Here is a 9,191-nt window from a genome sequence, read left to right as displayed (position 1 = left end):
AACTCAAAAGCTTGTGGAAGTGAAATAAATTAATAAATAAATTAATAAAAAAAAGAATCACCTCAACCTCTACCTCCTCTAGTAGGCCTTTCCTGTTCATCACAGCTATTACTGACATTCTATTTAAGGTTATCTTTTATCTATTCCATATTTATCTTATATATTTTGATTTTATTGTTGTTGTCTCCCCAATTAGAATGTAAGCTCCTTGAAGTGAGGATCGGTCTTACATTTATTTCTTTTTACTAGAGTTTAGCACAGAGCATCAAATATGGCAAGAGATTAATACACTGTTCATTGGATGAATATTTAAAAATTTGTGCTTAGTTCCATGGTGGGGAACAAAATTATCTATGATATGATTCCTGTCCTCAAAGATTTTTCAGTATATTACTCAGGAAAAAAAAACAACAACACATTTTTCTCCAAATCATGCCAGTATCAGAAAGATGCCTTCTAGCCCTTAGACCTATAATCCTCTGATACTTCACCTTCCTGCTTTCAGACACCTATTTATACCCTATATTCTGAATTCTTAAATATGGTGTTACCAATAAGACTACATTTTCCAGACTTATTTTATTTTACTGATTTCATAGTCATGATAATAGTGCACTGAATTTTGACATCACTTTCAACATTTTCAAAATATTTTTATGCATCCCTTTTGAATATATCTACTTGGTTTCCCTATAGTCTTTGCCTATGTTCAATGAAAACTTCATTTGATTTATCATCCTGTCATATTATTCCTTTACTTTAAGAAAAAAAAATAGTATTCTCTCTATAACCCCAAGTCTTTGGAATGTCCAAGTTTCTTTGAATTGTCCCGAATCTACTTGCATAGCCTCATCTCCCATTCTTCCTCTACCTATACTGTGTTCCAAATGAATTGGTTTTCTCGCTGTCTTCTAAACATGGTATGTGAGTTTCTACCTCTTTACCTTTGGCTCATGACATTATTTCTACCTAAAATACCCTCTACCTTCTTTGGCTACTAAAATCCTACATGTTTTCAAAGGCTATCTCCAAAGATGCTTTTGCATAAAATATTCCCAATCATCCCAGACAACTGTGATATCTCCATTCTGAGCTCCCATAAACTTAGTTTGCATCACTTATATATCACATATTTAATATGGCTGGTCATTACTATTTTGAAGGTATGTGTTTTATCTGACAAGTACCTGGTAATGTTTACTAGGACAACATCTATGTCATAAATTTGTTTGTTTGTTTGTTTTCCCATAGAGCATAGACTATAACAGACACTCAAGAAGATCATAGAGATAGAGCTGGAAGGGACCTTGGAGACTATGAAGTGGAACCCCCTCCTTTTATAAATGAAGAAACTGAGGACCAAAGACTTTATGTGACTTGTCTAAGGTTACAGAAATAGGAAGTATCAGAGGAAGATTTTGAACCCATGACCTTTAACTCTTGAGCCACTTCCCTTTCCATTGTATAATGCTGATCTCAATGCTTTTCTTAAAAATGAATGTTTGGGTTTTTTTAACCTTTTTTTAAATATTTTTTTCATTCAGAACTCTCTCTCTCTCCCTTTCATCCTCCCCACATGTAGAGAAGGTAAACAATGTGATATCAAGTGCACATGTGAAATTGTGCAAGAGCATATTTCCATGTTAGCCATGTTGGAAAAAAAGAAAAGCAAGAAAATTAAAGAAAGTGAAAAAAAATGATGTTTTAATATGCACACAGATTTCAAAGGCTCTCTCTCTAGAGATAGCATTTTTAATCATGAGTCTTTGGAATTGTCTTTTCAGTATTGTTTTTTAAATTACTCTGATTCATATTCCTAATATATATGCTGTCCCTTCTTAGAGTTAGAAGGAATCTTAAAGGGCATCTGATATAATACCTAAAATTCTAAGAACTGGAATTTAAAGCATTCAATAAGACCAAGCCCAACCTCGCAGTCAAGCCTTTACTTTTTTTTTTCAAGTACAACCCTATGAAATAATGGGATAGGTATTATTATCCCCCTTTCAAAGTTAAAGAAATGAAGGCTTATAATGCTTTTCCTCACCAACCTAGTTGAGGTATCTAGAATTCCAGCCAATAATAAAAATAATGGTTTTGACTGTTACTTGAGTAGTCTTTCACTCACTTGTTCCCGTGCTGCCCCATACACACAAACCCTTGTTTTTTTGGTTTTTGTTTGTTTGTTTGTTTGTTTGTTTTTTCCAGCAGGGAATAGGTTTGTCATGAATGTCATTGTCATAAGCACTTTATTGTACTTATTGCCTCAGAATTGTACCTAGAACCTCAGAGTTGAAGGGAAAGACAATTTCTTAAAAAAAGACAAGATAAAGAAAAATGAGTTCAAGTTGATATAAACATAAAGTAAGTGACAAAACAAACAGAAACATGTTACCATGATGGAAGAAAGCAGCACATTTCTGAGAAAAAATTAAATTACTTCTGTTTTATTTTAAGTTTTAAATGGCAACTCAATTACAAAATTTTGTGGGTTTCAACTAAGATATGATAGACAAGATTTCTTTGTACCTTTCCCATTGGCCTAGTAACTCCCTTTCCTGTGGACATGGAGGTAGAAGAATGACCTTGTAAAAATAGCACATCTTTGCTTAAAATAGTAACTTCTCTTATTTTTTCCAAGACCAACATAGCCAGAGAAGGGCCAGTTAATAAGCCACAGAAGCCTAAAACTGAAGTGAACCTTAAAAATCACCTAGTTATCTTTCTTCATACATGAGAAAACTAAAACTCAGATATGAGAAGCTATTTTCCAAAACTCACAAGTTAGTTAATAAGAGAACCAGAGAAGTAAACATCTCCAAAAGATTATAATTTTCCATTGTACTCATTTGAAAATAATAATTCTTACTGAATGTACTGGTCTCCAGTATATTTTTATAATTAATCTTTCTTTAGGATGATGATAAATTGGGGATGAGAAATAACTTTAAAACATTTTAGAAATGCATAAAGCTGAATAAAGCCCAATTCACACATTCTCATCTCTGGACAAGATTATTAAACACACCAGATTTGTATCTGACATATACCCTTTTATCTTCCTGCTGTGGATTCTTTTCTGTTTCAGCCACTTTCAAGTCTCCAACATTCTCCCAGGATCTAAATCTGAAAAGTAACCTTAAGGATAATCTTGCCCAATGCATACACTGTTAAAATGGAGATATACAGGCAAGAGAGGTTATGTGATTTGCCCAAGGCAGAAAAGATAGGTAGCAGTACATACAGGATTTAATGACAGGCATTTTTCTTGCAAATCTTGTGTAATTTTCACTATGTCATTCAGTGGTGCCCTGGTTTTCCCTTTCATTGAAGAAGGATATTTGGTATTAACTCACACAAATATGGTTTTTGGAATTGAATGTGTTATTTCTCCCACAATATACATTTAAAACAAGGACCACAAGGAGAGGCTCATGGATAAGCCAAAGAAATGAATCACTAATCATAAAATTTCAGGCATCAGTGAAGCAAACTTTCACTCACAACTTAGGCATAAGGAAAACCTAAAGGAATAAACAGAAAGGTACTGTTTCTCCACAATAATGTGTGTTGTGCCCCCTCTGGAGTTACTCTATGAGATCCACTCACATTTTAATGCTGGCTCTCCAGAATGATGGCTACTACCTCAAGTTTTAAGGGTAAGCTTTTATGTCTGCACTAACATTGTAACTCAAAAGTCCCCACCATTGTGCTTCTCATTACCAGTATGTCAGTACACAAAATTAGTTCTTAACAAGGCATTTGCTAAGATGGAATGATTTAAAACAAAACAAAGGAAAAAGTAGCTATAAAACATTCTGTCTCCAACTAGAAACTTGGAAATATTTGCCTACACATTTGCACACACACATTAATATACATATATACATACATACATATTTATGTAAAAGATAACATACTTCTGGTAAGTCAGAGTGCAAAAGTTCTTTATCTCTTCCTTAAGTCCTCATGTGGCTACCCTTAAGTCTAATATCCTTGCTGTGTAAACTATTCAGCCAGGTTTCCTACGGTTCTTCTCCAGCTATTCTCTGTCAGAAGAGTCACACTTTGTAAAGCTGATTCCTTCTTCAGTTGACTCCCTCCCTATATCTATGTCTGATTTGAATGTATCTCTGATCTTTCAATTTGGCTCGACCTCTTTCAGATTGACAAGCTCTCAAAGTGCTAGACAAGGCATCTACCCCTGAGCAAGTTTCTTGATGCTAGACACCATGAGTGATGAGAGGATAAGATAAAAATCATCTTCTCCTACTACCCTCTATAAAGGTCTTCTACAAAGGCAATCTTTTGGACTCTCCAACTACTCTTCCTTAGAGTGTGGACTTCCCCAATTCTGAGTATGCTACTCACCACCAATAAGTAAATGTTTGTGAATACACAATTTGGGGAGAAGGAGCCAAATCACATCATCCTCTTGTATATATATCTATATCATGTTTTGAGATGAAAAATTTACCTTATAGCTCCAAGCCTTTAGATTGTAAAGCCAACTTCTTTCTCCAAGATTTTCAGTTATCTTTTAATTATTAAACCCATTACCCCTTCCTTGTCCTGTATGTGACTTTTGATACTTTCAAGGCCAGCTTACACTCTATCCTAATATTCTCATTTCTCTGCTTTCTGCTTTCTATGACACTATTCTCTTACTTTAACTCCTACCTCTCTGACTGTTCCTTCTTAACTTGAATTTGCTAAATGCCATCTATCTCCTGCTCTCCTTTGTCTAGGAATTTTCCAAAAATCTGTCCTAATCTCCTTTTGCCATTCTCTAAACTCTCTCTCTCTCTCTCTCTCTCTCTCTCTCTCTCTCTCTCTCTCTCTGTCTCTCTCTCTCTCTGTCTCTGTCTCTCTCTCTCTGTCTCTGTCTCTGTCTCTCTGTCTGTCTGTCTGTCTGTCTGTCTCTCTCTCTCTTTCTCTCTCTCTCTCTCAATGATTTTATCAGCTTCTATATTATCTCTATGCAGATGAACACCAAATCTCTGTATCTATAGCTGACCCTTATCTCTCTGCTGAGCTCCTGCTCCAAACAATTGCATACTATAATTCTCCAAATGAATATCCTGCAAGAATTTTAAACTCAACATATTGAAATAACAAGTCATTATATTTACCCCATAACCCAACTTTTACCAAACTTTGCTATTACTGCTATAGTTTTAATTATTTTTTTTCAGTCACCTAGATTCACAAATATAGAATGATCTTTGACTTTCTCCTTTACTAAATGGTCATATCCGATCAATCAACAACTCTTGTTAATTCTTCATGGATATCATTTCTCACATTGGCCTCTCTCTCCATTGCTCTCCACAAACTTGGCTACCACTACCTGCCCCTATGGTTGGATTATTGTAATTCAATTATATCTTTCCAGATTCTCCCTTCCCCAATTCATCTTCCACAAAAAGATTCCAGATTAAAATAATCAAAACACATGGAAACATAGTTTAGTGCGATCTCCTACATGATACTTATTACCATTCTCTCCATGAAGTTACTTTGTATTACTTTGCAAGTAAATACTTTATATTTACTTGTATCTCATGTTAGAATATCTCTTCATTATGCCAAGAATAGTTCGGGGATTTTCTATAGCCATAAAACTTAATAAGGTGTTTTATACACAGTAGGTGTTCATAAATGCCTACTGAATGAATTAATAATAGTTCTGTTGATTGTTGACTTTAGCTGCATAAACTAAACTTTGAATTCTGTGGTGTTAGGACCTTCCAGGGGCCTTTTTTGTTCACCATCAGGTTTCTAATTATAAGTGCACAAAGGTGAATAGAAGTCTAAATAGTTAAGTGATTACTTTAAGCAATATAACTTTAAAACATGTATTCACTCAGTTCAGAATTCCATCACTAGCAATATAGCCTATAATCCAATGGAAACATGTATTCCATACTGATATCTAAGTTTTGGGCATGATTTAGTTGCCAAAGAGCTTTGATTTTAGTCATGATTTTAGTACTATTTATTTATTCAACTTTAAGCAAAACTCAGTTATTTACTAAATACAGGATCTTGGATCATCCATTTCTCTTCTCTAGGCTTCAGTTAGTTTATCTGTAAAAGTAGAGAGTTGGACTAGATTATGTCTATGATCTACTCTCTTTCTTGTTACTATGATAGTTTTTTTTTTTCTTGAGAAAGTACCTATGATTTGATTGGTATAGGCAAGCTCTCTTTATTGCTTTTTCAGCCCCAGTCTTGCAGACTAACATAGAGAGACAGCAGGAGAGTTGTGATGGTGCAGTCTCATTAACAAAGATCTAATAACAAAATTATGAGAATCTAATTATTAAGGTTACCACTGGACCACCAGTACCTTGGAAATAAATTCAGTACAGCACTTGTTTTTATCCTTGAGAAAAAAAAAGTCATTCATGTTGTCATTTTCCTTTTCTTTAAAAAAAAATTCAAATGACATTAAAAGAAATTTCAATGATAGCCCTACTAGTGTTACAGAGGCATTGCTCCTTTTCTTGAACCAACCAATCAGTTGATTGTTTTTTGTTAATGAGACTGTTACTATAATGCCTAGATCCCTGAGCATCCCAAAGCCCCCATGTTTTGCAAAGTAACCACCTCAGGGGCAAAACTTGGCATCTGTTTAATACCACATAGTAATGCAACCCAACTGCTGAGGAAAAGAAGGGGAAAAACACACACTCACATACACCACAGCCAATCGAAACTGCAGGGGGGAATTTCAGCTGGCAGAATGCAATTACGTAAATTGGAATTTGGCCAGGACACCCTGCAAAATAGCACAGCAGTGATCTGTATATCTTACTTTGCACAGGGTGGGAAAAGAATTTACTCATCATTTGCAACATACATGAGAGGTTTTCCAAAGGCAATTTGGGCCTGGACCTTAAGGAACCCACAAGAATAGAACTTGGGCTTTAAATATTTGCAAATCCAAAAATGTTGCTTAGTACTCAGAAATCATGTACTACAGAGTTTCTCATTTTTTCTCTTTTTTATTTTATTGTACCCACTTGCCAGACTAAGGAAACCAGTTAAATTTATGTGTGTGTGTGTGTGTGTGTGTGTGTGTGTGTGTGTGTGTGTGTGTGTGTGTGTATTCAAGGAACCTAAGTTAAGAATCTTTGATCAAGCCCAAGCCTTCATATTGTAGATGGAGAAACAAAAGCCCATAGAAATGAGTTGCTCATAGTCATATAACTAGGATACACCTGTCTTCATTTTTTTTTCTTTTTCTGAACATCAGCTTGAATGTTTGGGAGCTACTATACTACTCCCATTAGTGTTGCATTTATTACCAATTTAAATGCTAATTTTCCAATTGCTGCCATCCCTTTTTTTCCATTTCCATCACTCTTGATCAGGCCCTTTTTACCCAACAGCTAGACAAAAAGATTCTTAATTGGTCTCCCTGACTCTTGTACCACATGTGCCTTGTCAAAATCCTTGGGATGAAATTCAAGAACCCTAAACTCTGACTGCAGTGGAGACAGTTTAATGTAATAGAAAGAATATTGGTTCTGAAGTCAGGAACATTTTGTTTCTAAATCCTACTTCTGACCCTTACCAGTCATAGTGACCTAAAATTAACTTTTTTGATTCCTGTATCCTCATCTATTAAAATGAGTCAATAATACTTCCTTAACTTCTTCACACACTTATTGTTGTGAGGAAAATGCTTTAAAAATCTTAAAGTGGTATAGAAATGAATTATTATTATGGCAGCTCTCAATCTCTGCATACCAAACATTGTCTTTTCACACCTGCCTTTCACATTCATTCCTTATCAAAACTAATTGTGAACACTCAAGCTACAAGCATTCTGTGTCCTATACTTTGAGGCCCCATACCCAAAGTGATAGCTGATGAAGTCATCTGCACTTCTCAAAATGTTAGGGTTGGAAAGGAACTAAATCTGTCCAACTTATCCCTGATAGTTTTTAATGGAGTCTAATATTTTGTCCAGGACTCTTTGGAAAAGACCATGATGTTTGGAAATACTGAAAGCAAAAAGAAAAGGGGAAGGCAGAAGATGAGATTTATACATAGTATTATGAAAGCAATGAATATGAACTTGAACAGATTTTGGAAGATAGTGTTGGATAGATGGGCCTGCCATGCTACATTGCATGGGTCACAAAGAGTCTACATGACTAAATGACTGAATGACAACAATATATTCCAAACAAGTGCCAATTCAGTATTCATTTGAAAACTTCCAGGGAGGGGAAGAGCAGTAATATCTGAGACCACCTGTTTCACTTTTGAATAAGTCCTCTAATGATAAAGTAGCTCAGTGACCAGGGATAAGGGGACTGAACACTTTAAGAGAAAGAAATCCCAGGGGAATCTTGTAGTATTACTGAGAGCATGATCAGATGACATTTGGCAGCTCTGTTGCCCATTTCACAGTTCTGTGCCGCAGTTTCCAGGGTGGAGAAGAATAGGGGGTCTTGAGGGATTAGAGGCCCTAACTATGTAAGGATCAAGATGCAGACCAAGAGGACAGTAAACAGGCCTATTTCCAGATAGCACCAGGTTGGAAGCACTAAAAACTTATAGACTAAGTTCTTAAATTAGCAGCAGAACAACAACAAAAATAAAATAAAATAAAATAAAATAAAATAAAATAAAATAAAATAAAATAAAATAAAATAAAATAAAATAAAATAAAATAAAATAAACAAACAAAAACACCCAGAAGCTCAGGCCAGTCATTCTGTCCTCAGAAGTGAGCATATTCCAACTGTAACATAAAGTCTGAAGTCAAGAAGTAAGCTGGAAAAAAATAAGCAACCAGATTACCTTTGGTTCCAATCTCAATCCTTCCACTTCTATCTTATGAAGAAGTCACTTACTCTATGTGGGCATCAAATTCTTCACCTATAAAATGAATGAGAAGGAGTAGATGGACTCTAAGATATTGCCCAGGCCTAAATCTATGATTCTATGTTTCTAGATTGTATCCTGATTTGTGTCATTCATAACTCTAGAATTTGTCATATACATAGCTAGATATGTTACCTGGCATCTAACACTTGTCAAGATAAAGTGAATTAGATTAGAAAAATATCTAGATTTATATGGAATCTTAAAGAAATACTTATCAAATGATTGAATTGAATTACATTGAACTTGAGTGGATTATTCTGGAGACAATTTTTTCCCCCACCATG

Source organism: Phascolarctos cinereus, unplaced genomic scaffold, assembly GCF_003287225.1.
Source record: "Phascolarctos cinereus isolate Bilbo 61053 unplaced genomic scaffold, phaCin_HiC Scaffold_4;HRSCAF=312, whole genome shotgun sequence".
NCBI classification, from domain to species: domain Eukaryota; kingdom Metazoa; phylum Chordata; class Mammalia; order Diprotodontia; family Phascolarctidae; genus Phascolarctos; species Phascolarctos cinereus.
This window is presented reverse-complemented; position numbering follows the sequence as displayed.